This window comes from Siphateles boraxobius, unplaced genomic scaffold (genome assembly GCF_051911475.1).
Source record: "Siphateles boraxobius isolate OS27281-9 unplaced genomic scaffold, OSU_SipBor_1 116, whole genome shotgun sequence".
NCBI lineage: Eukaryota > Metazoa > Chordata > Actinopteri > Cypriniformes > Leuciscidae > Siphateles > Siphateles boraxobius.
In genome coordinates, this window is record NW_027508718.1 from 2008 (window position 1) to 27787 (window position 25780).

The following is a 25780-nucleotide window of genomic DNA, read 5'->3' on the forward strand; positions in this document are numbered from 1 at the left end:
GGCACTTACCCAGCCGTATTGGGCTACGGTGCTGGGGTAGTGTGCTCTGTAGGCCTTGTGGGGCTGGATGAGTCGAACATGCGCTTGATGGGTGTAGGTCCTGCAGTCGGTGATCAGGAGTCTCAGTTGTTATCTCGGTGGCAGCTGTCCTCTGGCTGACAGCACGGCATGGCGAACCACAGCAGCAACCTGGTACAGACAACAGGGAGAGAGAGAAAGAAAGGGGAGGAAAAAGCCAGCGAGGGTTGTCTTTGGTTGGACTGGGCAGTCTTTTTATTTCATTGGTGGCAACTAGGTTTAGCTTGCCTTGGCCCATGTTTTGCCACTTCTTGCTGCTGGCATGTCGCTTGCTTCAGTGTATTGTCAGTGGCTCTGGTGCTGTGGTTTGCAGCGCATGATGCGTCATGGACATACATTGGCCTTATCCCCCCTTTGCGCCGTTGCATTACACGTCTTTGCGTTGTGGTGTCAGACGGTGCACACATAGAATGTAGCTCTGTGCACGCAGCATGTGCTTGGTGTCATGTCGTGTTCTGAGTAACTGGTTGTCAGTGAGTGTAGACGGCAGTCAAGGGTTGGTTGGAGGAGTCTGAGAGGTGGTGAAGCAAAGTCTTTATTGTGTCAGAAGCCCGCATGTTCGTCATGTTTGTGTTTGTAAACAGCGGAGCTAGCGTAAACTGCTGTGAGGTAGAAAGTTTAGGTTGTAAAGTTCTTATGCTGTGTGTAATCACTTCAAACTTCAGGGTGGGTGGTCGGGTTTGAAGTTACCACAGCTAGTCGTTAAGTGCGCCAGGCTTGGTGAGGGTATGGGTTTGGTCATTCAAGTCTTTGTCAAGGCCCGGTTGCCTTGAGTGTCATTTCACCTTTTTCCAGTAGACAATCATGTTGTTTGTTCTTGTGATGTCATCGCATGCCTGGAACCGGTGTTGGTAAGTGACAGGCATGTGGTTTGAAGTCTTACAGCCATTTTGTTTCCAGCCTGGAAGTTGGTATGGGAAACTGAGTCAGGCATAGTTAAAGTCTGTGCACATAAGGAGTTCTTTGATGTACACGTCAACGCGGTGTGCAGCGTTATGAGAATGGCTGCTACCTCAGCATATTGTGATGACTGCGGGCCCAACTTGAAGTATTGTGGTGGGCACGTTATGTAATTTACCTACAGCATGCCCGCACCTGATTGACGGGTGCCCTCATGGTGGTAGGAACATCCATCGATGTAGGCTGTGGGCATACCTTGACACGCATTGTCTTTAAAGTACCTGTGACAGGTCAGTTGTTGTTGTTGGGGTTCTTCTACATCCACCGTCGCAGCTGGTGTGTTATCAGAGCAGTTTTGGCAGGCTGCCAGGCCGTGGCCTAGCGCAGACTTGTGATTTTGAGCATAACATGCCTCAACATTGTGCCCCTGGAGGGCCATTAACCATGTGGCAATGCGTGAATTGGTGACCACGCCATCTCGGATGCACTGGCTCCAATGGGCTCCAATGTAGTTGGAGAATCTCTGGATGGCCCATACAGTGCAGAGCAGGGCTTTTTCACAGTCTGAGAATTTTAGTCTCTGGTGGGAGAAGTGTCCTGCTGGCATATGTAACGACTCCTTTGTCTTGATCATGCCTTTGGTACAGGCCACCACTGAGACAGTGGTTGGAGAACCCAGCTTCTAGATAGAACTCTTTTTGTGGGTCAGAGTAAGCCAGGCATGGAGCTGTGCATAAGTGTCGTTTTAGCTCATTGATGGCATTTTCTTTAACTTCTGTCCATACAAATGGGCAGTCTTTTTTCAGAAGGGCAGTTAGAGGTTTCGCAATGTCTGAGTTGCTTTCGCTGAACTGCCGTGAGTAATTGCGCACCCATAGAAAGCTTGTAGCTTGAGATGTTGGTGGGTGGCTTGATGTTTTGAACAGCTTGAATACGGCTGGACTGCGGTTCGATGCCTTGTGATCCGATGAGTGGGGCCACATAGTTGACTTTGGTTCGACACCACTGTCCTTTGTGGAGGGCGTTCTTGGCGCCAGCAGTGGATAATTGGTTCAAAACATAGTCTAACATAGTCTTTCAGGTGGTCAGCCACTGTTGTGCTTTTCATGAGAGCATCATCAACGTAGATAAGGTTACCTCTCATTCTGGCATCTGGGCATGCTTTGTTCAGGAAGATGTTGAACTCAGCAGGTGAGGTGGCATAGCCTAACGGGTACCTGGTGAAAGTGAATTGTCTGTTGCCGAACGTGAATGCTTGCTTGTGCTGGTCTTCTGGATGCACAGGTATGGTCCAGAATCCAGATGCCACATCAAGTGTTGAGAAGATTGTGGCTCCTCTGATTCTGGGTATTTCTTGCTCCAGCTGGGTCATGGGCCATCGGGACAGTGGCACCTGTTGATTCAGTTTCCTGCAGTCAATGGTGGGTCGCTACTTGCCGTTTGGTTTGAGGACGGGCCAGATGGGGGCAGAATGGGCGCTGTTGCATGGACGGATGACACCTTTTTCAAGCCTGGATCCGATGATCTCTCGCACCGGTTCGTGTTTAGCGATGGGGATCTTGTACTGCCTGACAAAAGTGGGAGGAGCATTAGGGTGCGTTGGGATGCGCACAGTGTGGAGTTCGGTGAGACCACAATCTAAAGAGTCTTTGGCAAAGGATGCTTTGAACTTGTAAAGGACTTGTCTGAGTCTTTGTAGATCTGCATCATTTTTAATTGCGTCAGCGTCTTTTAGAATTTGCTGAACTTGAGACTCAAATCCTGGGTACGGCTCCACTGTTGGTGCTGTTCTGCATACCTGGTCTTTGTCCATTGGCACGCAGTTGTTGAAAAGGATGTAGACTACACGCGATGACACTTCAGTAAGGGGTGTGGCTTCCAACGTGAGTCCAAGTTCAACACATTCGGGTGAAGGTTGAAAGAAGCCCAGCGTGTGGTTTAGGGTTTGACCACAACGCATGTTGAGCCGGACGGCGACCCCTTTGGTGTAAGCTGGTATCACAGTTTCCTGTTCGTTGATTAGGGTGCCAACCTCAGGAATGGTCTGACCTGACAGGAGGTTCTCAGTGTTGGTTGGAACAACAGGGGGCTGTAAAGTCAATGGGGCCCACACTACCTCATTAATGATGTCCACATGAGCCTTGAGGTGAGTTAGGATGTCTACTCCAATGTAGACATCATGGGGCAGGTCCGGAAGGACCAGGAAGTAATGGGTCAGACACCGGTGGTTCCAGTTCAGGTTCAAAGCGCAGACACCTTTGGCCGTAACCATGGTTGATGGGTACGTGTTTAAAGGAAAACGGTCGCGCTTGCTGGCAGAAGGAAGGTCTGGTGTGTCTTAATGAGAGCATTGAATAGTGAGACACTGATGGCTGAGTTGTCTGCCCATAGTGCAAGTACAATGTCAGTAGTGGTTACATCATTCAACTGCAGGTCAGTTGTGACCTTGGGGCAGAAGGAATCAGAGTCTTAGGTGAGCTGAAATGTGCAGATTGGTGAACTTGAATCTTGGTCTGGTGCTGGAACGGTGTCCCCGTGGCTGGCTGTGAGAGTTTCCGTGAACTCTGTGACCTGACAGTCTGGCTCGGTTGGCCTGTGTGACTGGAGGGGGAGGGGTTCCCGCACTTGAGCCCAAACTTTCAGTTGTTTGAAGTCCTGTAAAGGTTCAAAGCGATCTAGCAGGTCTTTGCCAATTAGAAGTGGGTAAGTGTTAATTTTTTTGTGTGCACTGGGTGGATCAGACTCATAGAATCAATTGTCAGGTGAATGTGAGCTAACTGTTCAAGCCTGATGTCATTTTGGCTGTATGACTGCACGCTCAGTTCACAAGTTTGAGGTGTAAGAGTTCGATCTTGTCTCTTAGCTTGAAATTGGAGTCTTTTTGAAAAGGTGAGATGAGATCACCGTAAGATGTGATGCTGTGTGTTCCCTGCTCACTTCCTTTTCCAACGTGATGTTCAGGAGGAGTTACCGGCCCACCCCCTTTTCGACCAGGTTGCCCAGGAATGTTGTCATTGGGGCAGGTGTGACGATCAATGGGTGGTTAGGACCGGGTTTGTGTGGCTGTCTGCGGGTGCAGATAGCCAAAACAGCATTTTCTGGTACCTTTGGATAGTGGTACCTGATATGAGGAAGTGTGCTGTCTCATTCAGGGTGTGCAGCTGTCAGCTGTGGAGCTTGGGTGATGCTGTCACCTTGTGATGTGACAGTTAGCTCTGTGGTCTTTGGCTGACGAGCAGTGTTCGGGGTGCTTGGCTCAGTCAGTTGGTAGTCAGACCGGGCGTTGGTTTCAGTTCTTATGCTTAGACATAAGATGTGTGGTTTGTCTTTCTTGCGAGTTTTCTGTAAAGAAGCTCTTTCAGCACCTTCAGGATCTCTGCCCTCTCTTACGTGGCTGCACTGTTTTGATCTGATGTGGGCTCAGACTTGGGCTTACCAGTGGCACGTTGAGAGGGGTTCCGATGCCGGCTCTCTGGGCTTGATGCTCCGGACAATGGGGATCGGCTATTTCTGGGTCGCCGGCTGGCTTCCCAGGTGGCTCCACCCCTTGGGTTGTTGGATGGGTGTTGCCGGTCCCAGAATCTTTCAGAGCGCCCGCTCTGGTGCTTCGGGCGAGCACCATTGCGGTTGTGCTGCCCTCTGCTGGCTTGGAACTGTCTTGACTCTCTGTACAAAGGTCTGTGGTGTTGTGGGGCGTCCTCTAGAGTCAGCTCTGAATAGTGTTCGGAGGCAGGGAAGATGGTGTGGTTTTTTACAGTCTTTTTGGACACAGTCTTTTGCTTGACATAAGCTTTGTGGGCCAAGTCTCGTAGCTGTTGGGCAGACATGGTCCGTGAACAGGCCAGGTGATGACTCACTGTGGGATGCAGATTTGGGAGAAACAGAGTTCTGAAGTTGAAATCCTCTTCCATACCTGGCTCGTTCCGTGCTCCGAAGTAGGCTTGTCGGAATTGGCCGTAGTAGGTCTGTGGGGTTTCAAGTCTTGTCTGCTTGAGGTCCATGGCGATGATGAGCCCTTGGTCTGATTCTGGATCAGAGAATGCTCGGATCAAAGCTTGTCGCAGCTGCTGGTAGTCAGTTTTGACAGTCTTTGTTTGACGGTCTAGGAAGCTGCGCACGTCACGGCTAGACGTAATTCTTAGCAGGTACAAATTGTCCCAAGCTGTCAAGTTGGCAACAGTTTGCAAGTGAAAGTCAATGTCCTGTAGATAAGAGTGAATGTCATCACCTCCTGCAGGGTCTGGATTAAACGTAGGGATGTTTCTGGCCAGCTTGTCGAGTTCTTTTGGGGCCATGCCATGGTTAGCGGCAGGGGTTGTCTGGAAGCTGGCTGGTGACATCTTGAGCAATGGGCTTTTAACCCCCCTTTCAGCTCTGAGTTTGTGGCTGAAAGGTACGGACCGGGTGGTTAGGGGAAACTTTGTGGTGTGCGTTTCCCCTTCCCGTTCATTCTGCAGTCTATGAGAGTGTTTCAGCTCTCTGTGAACAATGTCAAGTTCGTTTTTTTTAGATCGTGTCTCTGCTGAGTAAGCTTGTGGATTTCAACTCGGGCTGCGTGCAAGTGGTTTTTGCAGGCCTTGGCTTTAGCGTCTCTTTCTTTTAGTTCAGTCTCTGCTCTTACAAGGAGAGCTTCACCTTGTCGGAGTTTCTCGTTGAGTTCCTCTCTGGCGTTTCTCTCCGCTTGCTTTCTTTGGTCTGTGTCGAGACGAAGATCTTGCAGGGCATTTTGAAGTCTTTCTACTTGTTTCTGTAGCTCTGGATCTGTGTCGTCCTCTTTCTCGCGCTGGTTCTGGGTCTCGAGGAGGAGCTGATCAAGGCGACTCTGGGTTCGGGCCTGGTCCTTCCGGGCCTCCTCCGCTTGAAGCTGAAACGCTGCTGCTTACTGCTTCAGGTCGATGTTGCTCCGTTCGCTGAGCCTTGCCTGGGCGACGAGGTTGTGTGCGATGCCTCCGACGATTCTGGCCCAGTCTTTGTAGATGTAGCTCTGGGTCGGATCGTGGGCCATCAGCTTGTCCACGTCGGCGTCCTTAGGCAGGAAGGAGGTCGTCATGGCTCTCGACCATGACTGTAGGACAGGAACATACTGGCTCACTGTGGGCGAGAGGAACACAACATACACAAACAAAGAGACCAATGCAAGTCCGTTCTAAGCTTAACAAGCTATACTCATACGGGCTATGCCGTTCATGAGAATTTTGGTGCTAACTGATGTAAACAGTTAGCGAAGCCAATTGATTTGGGTCGACGAAGGACCCGAACTAGAGATTTGACAGGCAGTAGCCTAGCAGGTCACGTGATGACACCGGCTGCGTAGGTCTGAATAGGTCTGAAATGAACTGGAATACATACTAACACTGGAAGTGTTAGGGAGAATAAGGAGGCCTAAGCCTACTACCGCTGATAGGGTTTAAGATAGGGCCTACGGGTGAGAGGGGTTGTCGGGATAGCAACCTAAGAAGGTGTGGCTTGGAGAAGAGATGGGCCAAACACTTAAAATATCCGGGAGATATCTAGTATTTTGTGGCTCATAGTAAGTGGAATGGGTTTTATTAAATTTAGTTTACCTGCGGTGAATTGAGTCCACTCCGGTGAGAACCAGTGGCATGGTCAACCTCCCTGGCGCTTCCCAAACACTGAACCGCGGTGTCCTCGGCCCTCCATTACTCTGTGTCGCGTTGCGCCCTCCCAAACAGCCTTTGTGACTTTAAACACAACTCGGCAACGCCAAGATGTCAATCGCCAGACAACACTACAAAATTGGGCTGTTCCCCAGAACCCTCCCGGAGGAGTGGCCTCTTTCTAGGCCCCGGTTTAGGTACTGGTCCCAGAAATTGTCTTTTGTGTCGGCTGGACTGGTTGACTACCTTTGGAGTGCCAAATTGCTGATGTCAGCACTGCGGGCCGCAACGACGGACAGAGATAAAAGAAACCGAGATTCACACACAGCCAGTGTTGGTAACGCTGGTCGGACAACCTTGCTGGCCGGAACACCACCAGAGATGACTTCAAATCACCAAGGGAGTACTACAATAGATACACAAAAGGATGAACAAGGGAAGCTTAAAGTGAATTAAGGCTTGTTTGTTTAAACCAAATTGAGTAATTATTTATGTAGCAATAAGAGTCGAAGGTTTTACTAAATAATAATAAAAAGAGGTAATTATGATAATGTTGGTAATTATCAAAATAACCTAACCCAAAAGAGAGGAAAAATAATAAAAATCAAAATATGAAGAGACAGGATTGAAACACGGTAGAAGAAGCAGGCCGCAGTAGTGGGTTTCACCACGAGGGGGGCGTACTCCTTCTCCGTGCTTTGCCTGGGTAAACAGAACACTTGATTCAAATTCAAAATTCAAAACTTGTTTAAATTTAAAACTTAAAACAAGCAGGAAAGAATTAAAAGGAAAATCAGAATGAAATCCTATAATAGCTAATAACACGGTAAAGTATCATTAATAACTATAAAATAATCAAAAAGGGGAAGATGAGATAGATGCACAATTCAAAACAGAGTGAAAGGAGGAAAAACGTGATACCGACTTAGGGGGAAAGGCCACAGGGTGGCGCTGTTTCCTCCACATGGATATCAGTGACTTACAGGCAAACACGATGTAAATTTAAACTGGTTTAAAACCAAATTAAAATAAGCGTGAAAGGAGATTGAGAAATCAGGATAAAATTTTATAATAATTAACGACAACAGTAAAGTATCGTCAATAACTATAAAATAGTCAAAAGAGAAAAGTAGACATAGGCAATTCAAACAGAATTGGACAGAGAGACAAGGAGAGTTGAGTGAGCCGACTTGGGCTCTCTCTGGCTGTGCTGGGATTTAGTTTAAGTTTTAATTCAAATCTTGTCTTGAACCAAACTCAAAGTAAATGTACCAGTCAAAAGCAGAAAAATTTGTCTAACACAAAATAATATTCGCACGAGCAAAGGTCTAAATGCAAATAATTATTGAGAATTTAGACAGGGAAATGAATTCCCTTAATTCACAGGGAAATGAATTCAGCAGTAAAGAGAGCATTATCTGAAACGGCCACAAGATGGCGTAATTGCGCTCATGCAGGCTGAAGTCAGAAGGCGGGGCGTAATTCGAGACTCCTAAACACTTAAAGGACGCCCTCTGGTGTTTAGCAAGCGGAATTACAACCGACTTTAATGTGATTCAAACTATGAGCTTTCAGCTCACGTCGTGCGCTGATTTCCTGCAATAAATCACAAATAAACAAGCAGATCTCTGCGGATCTTTCGGTGCTGTACAGCACAAGAGCGTGAAACAGGATTTTTTCGCTGTGAAAACACGCAGATGTGAAACAACAGGAATTTCCGTCTGTTGTTACTCACATAAACATTTTTATGTATTAGACTTATATTTAAATGTATCAGATCTTTAATTGGGTAGCTAAACGAATTTTGACCAGGAGTTTACCGTTTTTGTTGAATATCACTGGGTTAACCACGACTTCAATAACGACATTATGTAAGGCCTTTTACCACTGAAGAGAGGAAACTCGCTCTCGATCAGATTTACGTCTTGCTAAAGAGATTCTCGTCTTAATCAGGCGTTTAAATAATATTAACATGTACCAGCTGCAAAGAGTTTGCTTCGTCTTTACAGGGACAGGTATAATATTATGAAATGCAGTTTAATTTAGCAATTAACAGTGTTCACATGTTAGACATATTTCACAGAGTCGATTTGCTTAACTGAGATCGGCTTCGTGCCGATCAGTTCTTCAGTGGGCTCGCGTTGCGCGACTTTCACTGGAGCGCGCATTAAAAAAAAAAATTTAATACACAATATACTCATAGATTGAAACTGAATTTGCTCATAAAACAAAGTTTGAAATGCCTCGCGATCTCCACCAAACTGTAGCGACAATGAGTCTTACATTAAATTAGTTCAAATTATATATAGGGAATTTAATAATTAATCATGAATGATTAATATATTGCACATTACAGTTAAATTATCGAAGCTGAAAATAGATCGATTGTATATATGAATGATCACCATAATGGGTTATGGTTCGTCATTAATATATCAATAGTCTTATTACAGATCGATTATATGAGATAACCTTAAATGGAATTAATTTAGTTATCGAACAATCTGTTTGTCCAGCAAACGGCCGTAAGATTAACTTATCAATTTTCAACAAAAATTATCTCTTTCTTATAATTCCAAAAAAGCTATTTTTTGGCCATAAAAAATCACCTTCTTGTTATTATAAAATTTAGGTTACTGAAATAGTAACGAATTGTAAAGCTTTGTAGCTAAAGGGTCGAACACTTCATTGACTTTGTAAAAATGAGCACTTTAGACAATTAGCAATCAAGAATATAATGGTTTTAATAAAAAGAAACTATGGATACAGAATTCTACATTTAAACCCGGGATACATGTATGTACAATAAACAGTAAAACTAACGAGACAAACGAATAACAACGGGAGTGAGAGAGAGAGAGATTGAGTGAGAGAGAGAGAGAGTGAAGTATATATATATATATATAGAGAGAGATAGATAGAGGATGAGAAAGTGAAACTAACGGTCAGGATGAGAGAGATCACCGGGGTGATCGCAGCATGGCAAAAATCACAGACAATAACCCTTAGAGAGGCAACAAGAAATCACATCAATCAAATCAAATCAATAACCTATACTTGCGTATATGGTTCTCTTTGTGTTGCTGAGGAACGAAGAGTCGTATGCGTGTTTGTCCTTCGGTGCTATAGGCTTGTTCTCTCGTGTCTTCCGGGGCGAGCAGACTCGCGGGAAGTTTTAAAGGTTCACCGAGCGTGAAGTTACCAAGGAAATAGAGCGGGAAAAGTTCTTCTTTGTCTTGTCAGGATAATTGATGATGCTATAAAATTTTGTCATTTCTAGCCAGAAAGATTGTACACACAGAACAATACATTTTACTGTAATATCCTATGTATGACTGGTTTAGTCAAAACAAGACGGTCAAACAGGTACCAAGAATGGCCGGAACGAGTAGAAGAAACATAGTTACATTCATATGCAGAATTACACACATTTAATGTTCACTCACACGACTATAAAGCCATAATACCGGCTACCATGACCTAGGAAAGATCAAATTCATGTTTATACATTTCTTAAGTGGTTATATATAGATTGCAGAGTCTATTAGTCTTTCTTCATCAGAATTCAAGTGGGAGCTGTGATTCCATTGGAATTCCTTTTGGGGGTCATAAAGTTTTATGACCTAGCAAGAGGGAGAGTTACAGAAGATGATCCTGTTAGGTAATCTTTCGTTAGAAATACACTTAAGATTTGAAGTTACAGACCAGTCTCCAATTACATCTATAGAATAAGACAAAACTAATTAGATATGCATGCATACAGGAAGGTTAGATACAATTCTGTGTTATATACATTAAGGACATTCCTATCCTAAGTTGCACACAAAGGACGTTTGTGTGCGGGTATGTGTGGTGTGTGTGTGTGTGTATCCTTAGGGCATATTGTCCATCCGTGGTGTGCACCACGTGAGGGTTTCGAGAACAACGGGACCTGTTTCTTGATTGCGCAATGCGTCATAAATGGAGTTAATCAATGACCTGCTGGCAGACATTGGGGCACCATTTCACATGATTCAAGGTTTTGTGAATTAAACATATATGTGTTCATATTTGTTCAGTAGTGAAAGAAAAACAGGATTCGGTCAGTCGCTACACAGAGGAATGGCACTTCTCAGGTGTCAATCTACATTCACTCTTTGAGTGAACATCCTCAAAGGAAAAAAGATAATTTAAAGGTGTATGTAAAAGGTTTTATTTCATTTTTTATCGTAATCACTGACTAAAGCTCATTCTTGCCATCTCACACTTCCCCCACTCCCCTTGGAATAAGTGGCTGTTGTAGTGTTTGGTCTGCTTCGCTTCACACTTGGCTGATCCCATCTTTTTTTCTTCTTGCATTTCTTCTAATGGTGCTTGGATGAAAAACAGGATAATTTTCACTGCTTCCTTCCATCTTTACATCATCATGTCATCTCTCTACTAATCATACATGCTTTGCAATAAACCTTGTAATCGCAGTAGCTGTCCAGCAGAGCTGAGAAAGTCATGCAGTGAAAGTCTAAAACAATAAGATAATTTTGTTGTGTTTTTTACGCTCCAGCCACTGCAGGCTCAAGAGGCCCTGCTCCTGCCCCGGCTCGTGCTACTGCCCCTGCTCCTGCCCTTTATCCTGCTCCTCCAGCATCGTGGACCCCTGGCCAGGTGTCCCAGTCGCCTGCAGAGCTTCCTGTCCACTGGAAAGAGCAACTCCCATCTTTGCAGCAAGGCCTTCAACCCCTGTCCCTCTGCACCAGGACCATCCTCACTACAGCCACACACAGGACTGCAGCGCCCTGCCCAGCCTCCTCTGCAGTCTCCTCCTCTGCGCCCTGCCCAGCCTCCTCTGCAGTCTCCTCCTCTGCGCCCTGCCCAGCCTCCTCTGCAGTCTCCTCCTCTGCGCCCTGCCCAACCTCCACTGCAGTCTCCTCCTCTGCGCCCTGCTCAGCCTCCTCTGCAGTCTCCTCCACAGCCTTCTGTCCTGCCAAGTGCTGCCTCTGCTCCTGCAACATCAACTGTGTCCAGTGTTGCAGACCAGGCTCCTGTAAGTAAGCTTCTCATTATTCGTGTGCAGGTGCTGCAGCGTGATTTCCAATGACCACAAAAAAAGAGGCCGCATTTCCTCTGTGCTGGAAACTTTGCACTGGCTACCTTTTAATTGTAGATTTAATCAAAAAATTGCGCTTTAAGCCATGCAAGCTGAAATGTTTGCGGCCCGGCAGCAGCAAGGAGGATGTATGTTTCGGTCTAGGGGTATGATTCTCGCTTAGGGTGCGAGAGGGCCCGGGTTCAAATCCTGGACGAGCCCATTATTAGGCTTTGCTTTTAATCTCTTCAGCCTGATTATGGCAACCAGGATATTTCTGAGAAATTGGGGATAAAATGTGCAAGAGAGAGGCCGGTTAGCTCAGTTGGTTAGAGCGTTGTGCTAATAACTTCAAGGTCGCGGGTTAGATCCCCGTACGGGCCACTCATTTTCTCTCTGCGGCCTCTCCGTAAAAAGGATGGACAGCACTGGAGAATGCAGGCATCGATCCCACTACCTCTCGCTTGCGCCTACTGCTTCCTACCGATTGAGCCAAAGTAAGCCCAAAGTAAGCCCACGTGAGCCAATCGTGTTTCTCTGCTGTGGCTTACTTTTGACCAATCGCGTTCTCTCCTGTGGCTTACTTTTGACCAATTTTGTTTCTCTCCTGTGGCTTACTTTTGACCAATCGCCTTTCTCTCCTGTGGCTTACTTTTGACCAATCGCGTTTCTCTCCTGGCTCTGCTAGGGTGGCTTACTTTTGACCAATCGGCGACCGCTATTATTATCGTCATCTTTGCAATCTTTGCAACAGGTAAGTCTATTCTTCACGACTGTATAATCGATCATTATTTATTCATAAACAGTGTTTGTTTTTAGACAATTAAACATGCCAATAAAGCTAGCTAGCGTGTAATAGCACACGTTTTCTTCTGTACATGTGAACCTGCAACTTTACCATGATATACAGTAAAAAACATGCCACTACTGTCAAGATTATTAGCCGACCGCTAATTAAGCTATATCCTCCTTAAACCATTTTTTTTGTTGTTGTTAATTTAGTATTTTTTTGTGTCATTCATTACATTATTTTGAGCAAAAGAAGATTTTTACTAAAACCTTTAAAAAAAAAGTTTAATTCATATATGTTATACTATACTATGTTATACACCAGTATACATATTTATGTTATCTTTTTAAATACTATGTTATACATATTTAAAAAGACATGAATAGGCAAAAACAAGTGTTTTTTTGTTTCAACAAATGATTCTCAACTATGTTATAAAAGATATACCAAAACGATTTGATATACCATTTTAAGTTTTAGATCTGTTTGATGATCATATTATTATGAATTGTCATAAACGCCTTTATGTTATATTTGGTGTTTCTTAGTAATCTCTGCCACAAAAGCTAAACAAAACAAAACGATTTAAGCATGGCATGATACCAGCAAGATTGTACCAAGAAGTGTTATTTATTTTCTTATTAATAAGATCATCACACTATTTACAATTTGTACACAAGGCAATTCAAAGTGATTCACAGTTGTATAAAAAACAATAATGCTTATGCTCATAATAATAATAATCATTAATTATTATAATATTATAATAATTAATTACATAAAAAACAAATGCTGTAGTAAAATACTTTCAGTTGGAATATGACAGCTATGTAACGTTCTGTTTATGCCTGTGTCCTTTCAGATTATGTATGCATACCCGGTTTTACGGAGAACCTCTGAGGGTCGACTCCTTATGGGGCCAACTGAGGAGGCCAATAGGAGGAAGATCGTGTTGGCAGGGAGGGCCAGGTGTAAGGAGGAGGTCCTGGCTGAGGCCACTGCCTTTGTGAGGCAGAATGGAGGGAATCCTGGAGACCAGTTCCTGGTTCTGGCTCACTGCAAGATCCAGTTTGGGAAACACCAGGGTCAGAGGTTCCTGTGGCTGCTGGAGAACTCACTGGGGTATGCTTGCTATCTGGTCAGCAGCATTTTGGGGGAGGAGGAGAGGGACAACCCGCTGTCGGACAACAAACACCTGTTCCTCAGATACACCTCGCAGATCAGGGAAGTAGGCGAGGCTGTGGAGGTGTATCAGAAAAAACAGGCCATGCTGCAGGAGGCCCAGAGGACAGGAGACTCTGGATGTCTGATGGTGGAGTTTGGGGATTTTAAGGGTAGGTCAATGAAGGAGGTGTATGAGGACCCAAGCAAGGAGGCCCAGGCTCTCATCACCTACCTGAAGAAGGCAAAGGCCAGGCCTAACACCAATATGGCCCTTTTCAAAGCACACGTGCTGAAGAGGCAGGCTCCAGCCCACGTGCCCACCACCACTGTGCCCACTGCATCTGTCCTCACTGCTGCTGTGCCCACTGCCACTGTGTCTGTTCCTCCTCCAACTACTGCCACTAAGAACAGGCCACTGCTGGCGACCAATGTGAAGGCCCTGTTGGCGCGGGGGAAGCATTTATTTGCTTCACAGCTGGCACAAAAGATTTTGGCTCCAGCCAAACCCTGTAAGTGATTTGCAAGCTTTAAAATCATTACAGTATATATTATGCAGTATATATGTCTAACGAAAATACGTGTTCAACAGCTGCAGGACCACGTGTACATCCTGCGTCTGAGTCCGCAGCCCGGAGACAGCTCTTTACATGTGGTGAGTATCACTTAACGCATACAAGTGTGTTGGTGACATGTGCTTAGTGCTTTATGTTATTTTACAGACTCTGCTGCTACGGATTTTTTTGAGGAGGAAGATGACCTGGAGATGGCAACTGTAGCCTCGCAAGCTGAGGAACAACTTCCTCAAGGTATGTAAATCTTAAACAATATTTTACAAACAATTACAAATAAAACAAAACAGTATTTTTTAAATGACATATTATTTTATTTCACAACACAGAGGAATGGCACTTCTCAGGTGTCTATCTACATTCACTATTTGAGTGAACATCCTCAAAGGAAAAAAGATAATTTAAAGGTGTATGTAAAAGGTTTTATTTCATTTTTTATCGTAATCACTGACTAAAGCTCATTCTTGTCATCTCACACTTCCCCCTCTCCCCTTGGAATAAGTGGCTGTTGTAATGTTTGGTCTGCTTCGCTTCACACTTGGCTGATCCCATCTTTTTTTCTTCTTGTATTTCTTCTAATGGTGCTTGGATGAAAAACAGGATGATTTTCACTGCTTCTTTCCATCTTTTCATCATCATGTCATCTCTCTACTAATCATACATGCTTTGCAGTAAACCGTGTAATCGCAGTAGCTGTCCAGCAGAGCTGAGAAAGTCATGCAGTGAAAGTCTAAAACAATAAGATAATTTTGTTGTGTTTTTTTACGCTCCAGCCACTGCAGGCTCGAGAGGCCCTGCTCCTGCCCCGGCTCGTGCTACTGCCCCTGCTCCTGCCCCTTATCCTGCTCCTCCAGCATTGTGGACCCCTGGCCAGGTGTCCCAGTCGCCTGCAGAGCTTCCTGTCCACTGGAAAGAGCAACTCCCATCTTTCCAGCAAGGCCTTCAACCCCTGTCCCTCTGCACCAGGACCATCCTCACTACAGCCACCCACAGGACTGCAGCGCCCTGCCCAGCCTCCTCTGCAGTCTCCTCCTCTGCGCCCTGCCCAGCCTCCTCTGCAGTCTCCTCCTCTGCGCCCTGCCCAGCCTCCTCTGCAGTCTCCTCCTCTGCGCCCTGCCCAGCCTCCTTTGCAGTCTCCTCCTCTGCGCCCTGTTCAGCCTCCTCTGCAGTCTCCTCCACAGCCTTCTGTCCAGCCAAGTGCTGCCTCTGCTCCTGCAACATCAACTGGGTCCAGTGTTGCAGACCAGGCTCCTGTAAGTAAGCTTCTCATTATTCGTGTGCAGGTGCTGCAGCGTGATTTCCAATGACCACAAAAAAAGAGGCCGCATTTTCTCTGTGCTGGAAACTTTGCACTGGCTACCTTTTAATTGTAGATTTAATCAAAAAATTGCGCTTTAAGCCATGCAAGCTGAAATGTTTGCGGCCCGGCAGCAGCAGGGAGGATGTATGTTTCGGCTCATTGGTATAGGGGTATGATTCTCGCTTAGGGTGCGAGAGGTCCCGGGTTCAAATCCTGGACGAGCCCATTATTAGGCTTTGCTTTTAATCTCTTCAGCCTGATTAGGGCAACCAGGATATTTATATCCCGGGTTTCGGCAGAGGAACCACGTCCGCCTCTTTTAGTCTACCTGATTCCACCTAGTCTCATCGCTATCTGCCTCTCAGACAGCCAGCTATCAGGAAGTGTTGGTTCCATGGTGTAATGGTTAGCGCTTTGAATCCAGCGATCCCAGTTGCAATCTCGGTAGAACCTTTTTAGGTTCTTTGCTGAAGGGTGGGAAAAAACAGAGGTGATGCACAACTGCTGACGTGGCAGTGAAATTGGCACTCTCAAACAGAGTCGGAATTGGGGAAACATGTGCTGCGTTCCAAACCGCATACTTCCCTACTATTTAGTATGGGAAAAGAGTAGGCGAGCGAAAAAGTATGTATTAATCCAAAAGAGTAGGCGAGAATTACCTGGGTGACGTACCAATTATCGCGAGATTTGGACTTAAGTGCGTTCGAATGTGCCTACTTTCCTACTATATAGTAGGCGAAAACAGTACGTGAAGGAAGCAGTACGTTCGAAACATCAGTATTCATAAAAGAGTAGGGGAGAAGTTCCCGGATGGCTTACTGCTTCCGGCCCGATTTTTGAGTGCTCAACCGATGGATACTCTTCTATCCCAGGAGGCCACGCGAGAGCATACGTCATTATCAAACATCACGGAGATCAGCGACGCCGGGGGTTTTCAAATGTGAGTAAACACGGTTCCTTATGTGTTAAACTACAATAGAGTAGACGTTTTAACTGTTGAAGGTGTAAAGTAGTTAGACAGTATAGTATAGTTGTGATTTTGCTGTAAAACATGTTTTGTATAGCTAGCTAACAGGGGAGCTCTAAGCACACGTAACGTCTCTAAAGTGGATTTACATAACCATATACATCTTAAACACGCTTATTTAAAATGTCTATTTACATCTGAAAGGAAAATATTGTAAGTATTGACATATTGCAGATGAGCACATCACAACATGAAAAAGACATCTGAGTGATGTATGTGTGGCATTATCATAGGATAGGATAACGTTAATTCACTGTTGTCAACACTGTTGACATTAGACTAATGTGCTGTAAATAAGGTAAATAAACAAATCTATAAAGTAACTAAACATGTTTTTATTCAGACTGGTGTGAGCACTGAGGATGAGGAGCCCAGAGCTGAATCCTGGAAACGGTGCCATGGATGAGACTGTCATAAGATCTCTCCATCTGCCCTTATCGCCTCAGATTGTGAAGCGCAGCGCAGCAACAAGCTCCGGCACGAAGGCACGGTCACCTCTGGTGAATTCATCAGAATAAAGCCGCAGAATGGGAACCGCTGTGTTGAGATGGCAGTAGGATGTGGGCTTCAGCGCCCAAATACATGCTTGTAGTTTGAATAAAGATTTGTTTCATGTGCATGCATTTGTTTATTGTGTGATGGTTACTTTTATTTGTTCTTTTACTCATTTATTCATGTTTCTTATTGTTGTCAGTATATAAAATATAATTATTTAATGTATGCATTAATTCATTGCTTGACTGACAATTGAGATGTTCACGTGTATTCATGCATAATTCAATTCAATTCAATTCAAATTTATTTGTATAGAGCTTTTCACAATACACTATTGTGGCTATTCCAGAGTTTAGGAGCTAAATGCGAGAACGCCCTCCCTCCTTTAGTGGACTTAGATATCCTAGGAATGACCAGAAGCCTCGAATTTAGTGATCTTAAAGAGCGCGATGGATTGTATGGCGATAGAAGGTCTGTTAAATACACAGGAGCTAAACCATTTAGGGCTTTATAGGTCAGTAGGAATACTTTGTAATTGATACGTAACTTAATAGGTAACCAGTGTAGAGATGATAAAATAGGTGTTATATGATCATATTTTCTTGATCTAGTAAGAACTCTAGCAGCTGCATTTTGCACTAACTGTAGCTTGTTGATTGAGGATGCAGGGCAGCCAGCTAATAAAGCATTACAGTAATCTAGTCTCGAGGTCATGAATGCATGAACTAACTTTTCTGCATCAGAAACAGATAGCATGTTGCGTAGCTTAGCAATGTTTCTAAGGTGGAAAAAGGCTGTTCTTGTAATATATGAAATATGATTTTCGAAAGTCAAGTTGCGGTCTAGTATAACACCCAGGTCTTTTACTGTAGTGGATAAAGTAACAGGACATCATTCTAAATTAAAGTTGTATTGTAAGGGATTTTGTGGGTAGTTTTTTGGACCAATAAGTAGTACCTCCGTTTTATCTGAATTTAATAGCAGGAAATTACACGTCATCCAGCATTTTATATCATTTAGACACTCTGTCAATTTAGATAAGTTAGTGTTTTCATCTGGCCGTGATGAGATATATAATTGAGTGTCATCAGCATAACAGTGGAAATTAATTCCATGTTTTCTTATAATATTACCAAGTGGCAGCATATATATTGAGAATAGCAGAGGGCCTAACACCGATCCTTGCGGCACTCCATAGTCTTCTGACGTTATCTTTGATTTTTCCCCATTTAAACAGACAAAATGGTAACGGTCTGATAAGTACGATCTAAACCAGCTTAATGCCTGTCCCTGAACACCAGTGTAGTTTTGTAGTCGATCCAAGAGTATTTTATGATCGATAGTATCGAACGCAGCACTAAGATCGAGTAGAACTAGTATTGAGATACAGCCTTGGTCAGAAGCTAAAAGTAAATCATTTGTAATTTTAACTAGCGCAGTTTCTGTGCTATGATGCGGTCTGAATCCCGACTGGAATTTTTCATAGATATCATTTTCTTGTAAGAAAGAGCACAATTGAGCGGACACAATTTTTTCTAGTATTTTAGACATAAATGGAAGATTTGAGATGGGTCTGTAATTTGCTAAGTTATTTGGATCTAATTGCGGTTTCTTAATGAGAGGTTTTATTACTGCCAGCTTGAATATTTTTGGAACATGACCTAAAAATAAAGACGAGTTAATAATATTAAGAAGAGGCTCTAAGCATAACTCATATTACAAAACAAATTACATTTTGCTTGTTTTATTAAATTATATCATTTTTAGTATAAATAAAAAAGTAATAGAATTAAGTAATGGTCAGCATTTAATATTATTTTGTTTAAGTTTTGGGGTGGGCTAACAATGCAATTCATTCTGATGTAATATTAATTTTTTATGAGCGATACTTGCATTTTTCAAGTATAAAGTCAACAGTTTCTCCAAAGGAGATCTTCGAGCAGCGGCCTGTCTCCTTGTGCACTGCAGACAGTAAACGCAGAGGAAAACTGTTCTAGGTTGTGCTGTCGAGTTAATGATGTTATGAAGTGTTAGTGCACCTGTCGCTCATATAATTTAAACTTATAAACTTATTACATAAAGATCATGGAAAGATACTAGTTGTATCTAACAATGAACAATCATAATGACAAAACAGAAAACATAAAGATCATTGGTTTGTGTACATCATAATATGATATTTATACACAGGAAAAAAGAACAATAACAAGGCTAAATATCTTTAAACATAAATAGTTCTTCATAATACATTAAAAAATAGTTTTGTTGTTATTGTCTGAGGGATGAAACGAGAGGTAAATTCATCAAGAAAAGAGGAAAACTTGAAGGAGAAACTTTTTGGGTATAAAATAAAGAAATTAACAACATATTCAAGAGATAACGATTTTGGGGTTTCTTAAAAAATCGTTATAAGGAACTGTGGGTCACATTAGAAGGGTTTAAAATATAACAACTTAAATCAACCCTAAATGTATTCACAAAATAAATTGGCAGCTGTTTCTTCAACAATACCACAAAATGAGCAAGTTTCATCAATATCAAGATATTTACAGATAGATGAATTAAACGTGTCGTTCATCTTTTAAGTTGTTGCGCTTGTGATAACGTGTCGTAGGTCACATGATAACGTCAACATGGCGGATGAATTCCTGAGGTGTCCATCGCTCTCAAAGACAAAGACGAGGCGCGATCCCTAGCACGGGAATATCCCTCTTGGCTCTCAACGAAGGCGGTCGCATTTTCTCTCCCTCTCCCTCCCCTCGCCTCTCCTGCTTTGCTTCTCTCGTCACGTCTACTGTCTTGTACTTTGAGAGACCCTCGCTACACTGCTCTCCAAAACCAAGAAATTATGGATTTGATCAACTGGTCTCTCAACGCAATTGACACCATCTTCTCGACGAGAAGCTTGGGTTCGGGGGAACCTGACTGCCCTGCCGGGACGTTCGCAGCTGGCTACACGATGGACGCGTGGGAGAAGTGGCGGGTCGTGTGTCTGGCGGCTCTTTCCGTGGAGGACGTTGAAGATATCTACCTATTCGGCACCATGATAACAGGTCTTCTGCTGATTGGATTAGGCATTGCCCTGGTTTACCGAGGAACTAAGGAGACGGTGACAGCTGTCAAAAGCCCCGCAAGGCTGCCCGTGATGATTGAGGCGGTGGGCAGAGCTGTCTGCACTCAGACTGGGTCTATGAACCACAATATGGATAACATCATGGAGAAGCTCACAGCTTTGCAAAGGCAAATGGATCGTTTCAGAGACCAAAACGGACCAGGAGAATAGCCTGCATAAATTGAATGCGGCTACTCGCCCGAAGACCAAACAATCCCAATCTTATCTGTTTCGGCACCCCCCTACCAGCACTGGCCTTGGCCAAGGCCGCTGTTGGAACAACAACTCTCCCGGAAGAGCACTGCAGTGAGCCGCTCTTGCATTCCTTCCCCGACTCCTCAGACACCTGCTGATTGTTGACTCTGCCTGGGACATGATCAAGGTTGTCTCCATGGCAACTTGCTGTGTATCGCTATGACAATCCTGCGGACTGAGGCTCCTAGATTATGGTGCTGGCTTAGCGACTCTCTCCAGGCCTACACACACATGAACTTACACATACACAGATATGCACCTAACCCACACCCCATCCCACGCCTTCGCCGCTTCGTACCCCCAGTCTGACAGGCGGGTCTGTGACCAGCGCCATAATGGCTGCAGGACCGGATGCTGCTTGCCTGGGCTGGACTACCTCCATCCCCCACTCCCCACCATGTTGCAATGTCTTGTTTGTAGAGTGTACTGTTTATGTGCTAATGTTGCTGAGGTGTTTTTTCCTGTTCCCAGACTGTTCTCCTTACAGGAGCATAGTCTGGGGGTCGCCTTTTTTTTTTCTCCTCACCTCTCCTCATGTCATGCTGTTTTTTTGTTTTTCTCAAGTTGGCGCTGAATATAGCAGCCTCGGTAACACCTTATTACCAAAGCAAATTCCTTGTATGTGCACAACACTACTTGGCAATAAAAATTCTTGATTCTTGATTCTTGATTCTTGACGTGTGCAGGTGCTGCAGCGTGATTTCCAATGACCACAAAAAAGAGGCCGCATTTCCTCTGTGCTGGCAACTTTGCACTGGCTACCTTTTAATTGTAGATTTAATCAAAATATTGCGCTTTAAGCCATGCAAGCTGAATTGTTTTCGGCCCGGCAGCAGCAGGGAGGACGTATGTTTCGGCTCGTTGGTCTAGGGGTATGATTCTCGCTTAGGGTGCGAGAGGTCCTGGGTTCAAATCCCGGACGAGCCCATTATCAGGCTTTCCTTTTAATCTCTTCAAAAAAATTGGGGATAAAATGAGCCAGAGAGAGGCCGGTTAGCTCAGTTGGTTAGAGCGTGGTGCTAATAGTGCCAAGGTCAAGGGTTCGATCCCCGTACGGGCAACTCATTTTCTCTCTGGGACCTTCGCTCTGCTCTTCTCGAAAATGACTGGCGGTCTCCCAGACATGGCTGCTGGCTAAACCGCACAAGTACCTGGCCGAAATAGCTCAGTTGGGAGAGCGTTAGACTGAAGATCTAAAGGTCCCTGGTTCAATCCCGGGTTTCGGCAGAGGAACCACGTCCGCCTCTCTTAGTCGAGGCGGTCCATTGACCAAACGGCAGCTCTTATCTACCTGATTACACCTAGCCTCATCGCTATCTGCCTCTCATACAGCCAGCTATCAGGGTGTGTTTGTTCCATGGTGTAATGGTTAGCACTCTGGGCTTTGAATCCAGCGAACCGAGTTCAAATCTCGGTGGGACCTGCATTTGCCAGGATGTGTGCAGTACCTCGTTCGAAAAAACATTTTCGGCAGCACTGAGCCGCAAGAGCTCATCTAGGTAGTGCCCCTTGAAGGGGGGCGTAAAAAGGATGGACAGCACTGGAGAATGCAGGCATCGATCCCACTACCTCTCGCTTGCGCCTACTGCTTCCTACCGATTGAGCCAAAGTAAGCCCAAAGTAAGCCCACGTGAGCCAATCGTGTTTCTCTGCTGTGGCTTACTTTTGACCAATCACGTTCTCTCCTGTGGCTTACTTTTGACCAATCGTGTTTCTCTCCTGTGGCTTACTTTTGACCAATCGCCTTTCTCTCCTGTGGCTTACTTTTGACCAATCGCGTTTCTCTCCTGGCTCTGCTCCTGTGGCTTACTTTTGACCAATCGGCGACCGCTATTATTATCGTCATCTTTGCAATCTTTGCAACAGGTAAGTCTATTCTTCACGACTGTATAATCGATCATTATTCATTCATAAACAGTGTTTGTTTTTAGACAATTAAACATGCCAATAAAGCTAGCTAGCGTGTAATAGCACACGTTTTCTTCTGTACATGTGAACCTGCAACTTTACCATGATATACAGTAAAAAACATGCCACTACTGTCAAGATAATTAGCCGACCGCTAATTAAGCAATATCCTCCTTAAACCATTTTTTTGTTGTTGTTAATTTAGTATTTTTTTGTGTCATTCATTACATTATTATATACATTACTCCAGCCCACGTGCCCACCACCACTGTGACCACTGCATCTGTCCTCACTGCTGCTGTGCCCACTGCCACTGTGCCTGTTCCTCCTCCACCTACTGCCACTAAGAACAGGCCACTGCTGGCGACCAATGTGTAGGCCCTGTTGGCGCGGGGGAAGCATTTATTTGCTTCACAGCTGGTACAAAAGATTTTGTTTCCAGCCAAACCCTGTAAGTGGGTACGTTTTTTCTTTTTTCTCCATCCACTGCAGGCTCGAGAGGCCCTGCTCCTGCCCCGGCTCGTGCTACTGCCCCTGTTCCTGCCCCTTATCCTGCTCCTACAGCATTGTGGACCCCTGGCCAGGTGTCCCAGTCGCCTGCAGAGCTTCCTGTCCACTGGAAAGAGCAACTCCCATCTTTCCAGCAAGGCCTTCAACCCCTGTCCCTCTGCTCCAGGACCATCCTCACTACAGCCACCCACAGGACTGCAGCGCCCTGCCCAGCCTCCTCTGCAGTCTCCTCCTCTGCGCCCTGCCCAGCCTCCTCTGAAGTCTCCTCCTCTGCGGCCTGCCCAGCCTCCTCTGCAGTCTCCTCCTCTGCGCCCTGCCCAGCCCCCTCTGCAGTCTCCTCCTCTGCGCCCTGCTCAGCCTCCTCTGCAGTCTCCTCCACAGCCTTCTGTCCAGCCAAGTGCTGCCTCTGCTCCTGCAACATCAACTGGGTCCAGTGTTGCAGACCAGGCTCCTGTAAGTAAGCTTCTCATTATTCGTGTGCAGGTCCTGCAGCGTGATTTCCAATGACCACAAAAAAAGAGGCCGCATTTCCTCTGTGCTGGAAACTTTGCACTGGCTACCTTTTAATAGTAGATTTAATCAAAAAATTGCGCTTTAAGCCATGGAAGCTGAAATGTTTGCGGACCGGCAGCAGCAGGGAGGATGTATGTTTCGGCTCGTTGGTCTAGGGGTATGATTCTCGCTTAGGGTGCGAGAGGTCCCGGGTTCAAATCCCGGACGAGCCCATTATTAGGCTTTGCTTTTAATCTCTTCAGCCTGATTAGGGCAACCAGGATATTTCTGAGAAATTGGGGATAAAATGTGCCAGAGAGAGGCCGGTTAGCTCAGTTGGTTAGAGCGTGGTGCTAATAACACCAAGGTCGAGGGTTCGATACCCGTACGGGCCACTCATTTTCTCTCTGGGACCTTCGCTCTGCTCTTCTCGAAAATGACGGGCGGTCTCCCAGACATCCCTGCTGGCTAAACCATTCAAGTATCTGGCCGAAATAGCTCAGTTGGGAGAGCGTTAGACTGAAGATCTAAAGGTCCCTGGTTCAATCCCGGGTTTCGGCAGAGGAACCACGTAATCTCTTTTAGTCTACCTGATTCCACCTAGCCTCATCGCTATCTGCCTCTCAGACAGCCAGCTACTCTGGCCTTTGAATCCAGCAATCTGAGTTCAAATCTCTGTCGAACCTTTTTAGGTTCTTTGCGGAAGGGAGGGAAAAAACAGAGGTGATGCGCAACTGCTGACGTGTCGGTGAAATTGGCACTCTCAAACCGAGTCGGAATTGGGGAAACATGGGCTTAAAAAGCAAAGGCTTCATTTGCTCCTTGCTATCGTGCTTCTGGACTCAATGACTTAAATCCTTGCTATCGTGCTTCTGGACTCAATTACTTAAATGTCTGCTGCTCATGGGAAAAGTTGACACACGCCAAGGTTCCATGGTGTAAAGGTTAGCACTCTGGGCTCTGAATCCAGCGATCCGAGTTCAAATCTCGGTGGGACCTGCTTTTGCCAGGAATGTGTGCAGTACCTCGTTCGAAAAAACTTTTTCGGCAGCACTGAGCCGCAAGAGCTCATCTAGGTAGTGCCCCTTGAAGGGGGGCGTAAAAAGGATGGACAGCACTGGAGAATGCAGGCATCGATGCCGCTACCTCTCGCTTGCGCCTACTGCTTCCTACCGATTGAGCCAAAGTAAGCCCAAAGTAAGCCCACGTGAGCCAATCGTGTTTCTCTGCTGTGGCTTACTTTTGACCAATCACGTTCTCTCCTGTGGCTTACTTTTGACCAATCGTGTTTCTCTCCTGTGGCTTACTTTTGACCAATCGCCTTTCTCTCCTGTGGCTTACTTTTGACCAATCGCGTTTCTCTCCTGGCTCTGCTCCTGTGGCTCACTTTTGACCAATCGGCGACCGCTATTATTATCGTCATCTTTGCAATCTTTGCAACAGGTAAGTCTATTCTTCACGACTGTATAATCGATCATTATTTATTCATAAACAGTGTTTGTTTTTAGACAATTAAACATGCCAATAAAGCTAGCTAGCGTGTAATAGCACACGTTTTCTTCTGTACATGAGAACCTGCAACTTTACCATGATATACAGTAAAAAACATGCCACTACTGTCAAGATAATTAGCCGACCGCTAATTAAGCTACATCCTCCTTAAACCATTTTTTTGTTGTTGTTAATTTAGTATTTTTTGTGTCATTCATTACATTATTTTGACCACAAGAAGATTTTTACTAAAATCTTTAAAAAAAAAAAGTTTAATTCATATATGTTATACTATACTATGTTATACACCAGTATAAATATTTATGTTATCTTTTTAAATACTATGTTATACATATTTAAAAAGACATGAATAGGCAAAAACAAGTGTTTTTTTTGTTTCAACAAATGATTCTCAACTATGTTATAAAAGATATACCAAAACAATTTGATATACCATTTTAAGTTTTAGATATGTTTGATGATCATATTATTATGAATTTTCATAAACGCCTTTATGTTATATTTGGTGTTTCTTAGTAATCTCTGCCACAAAAGCTAAACAAAACAAAACGATTTAAGCATGGCATGATACCAGCAAGATTGTACCAAGAAGTGTTATTTATTTTCTTATTAATAAGTTCATCACACTATTTACAATTTGTACACAAGGCAATTCAAAGTGATTCACAGTTGTATAAAAAACAATAATGCTTATGCTCATAATAATAATAATAATATTCATTAATTATTATAATATTATAATAATTAATTACATAAAAAACAAATGCTGTAGTAAAATACTTTCAGTTGGAATATGACAGCTATGTAACGTTCTGTTTATGCCTGTGTCCTTTCAGATTATGTATGCATACCCGGTTTTACGAAGAAGGGTCGACTCCTTCTGGGGCCAACTGAGGAGGCCAATAGGAGGAAGATCGTGTTGGCAGGGAGGGCCAGGTGTAAGGAGGAGGTCCTGGCTGAGGCCACTGCCTTTTTGAGGCAGAATGGA

General features: G+C 44.6%; 7 non-coding genes across 7 annotated transcripts; all 7 read left to right on the plus strand.

Moving 5' to 3' along the window:
* Positions 1-11968: 11968 nt before the first annotated feature.
* Positions 11969-12042, plus strand: trnai-aau (transfer RNA isoleucine (anticodon AAU)). The gene has a single exon. It is a non-coding gene; the product is annotated as a tRNA-Ile (tRNA).
* Positions 12043-21225: 9183 nt separating this feature from the next.
* trnap-agg (transfer RNA proline (anticodon AGG)) lies at positions 21226-21297 on the plus strand. The gene has a single exon. It is a non-coding gene; the product is annotated as a tRNA-Pro (tRNA).
* Positions 21298-21524: 227 nt separating this feature from the next.
* On the plus strand, positions 21525-21597 carry trnaf-gaa (transfer RNA phenylalanine (anticodon GAA)). The gene has a single exon. It is a non-coding gene; the product is annotated as a tRNA-Phe (tRNA).
* Positions 21598-23441: 1844 nt separating this feature from the next.
* trnap-agg (transfer RNA proline (anticodon AGG)) lies at positions 23442-23513 on the plus strand. Its single transcript has one exon. It is a non-coding gene; the product is annotated as a tRNA-Pro (tRNA).
* An 88-nt stretch (positions 23514-23601) lies between these two features.
* On the plus strand, positions 23602-23675 carry trnai-aau (transfer RNA isoleucine (anticodon AAU)). Its single transcript has one exon. It is a non-coding gene; the product is annotated as a tRNA-Ile (tRNA).
* Positions 23676-23768: 93 nt separating this feature from the next.
* On the plus strand, positions 23769-23841 carry trnaf-gaa (transfer RNA phenylalanine (anticodon GAA)). The gene has a single exon. It is a non-coding gene; the product is annotated as a tRNA-Phe (tRNA).
* A 366-nt stretch (positions 23842-24207) lies between these two features.
* trnaq-cug (transfer RNA glutamine (anticodon CUG)) lies at positions 24208-24279 on the plus strand. The gene has a single exon. It is a non-coding gene; the product is annotated as a tRNA-Gln (tRNA).
* Positions 24280-25780: the final 1501 nt, after the last annotated feature.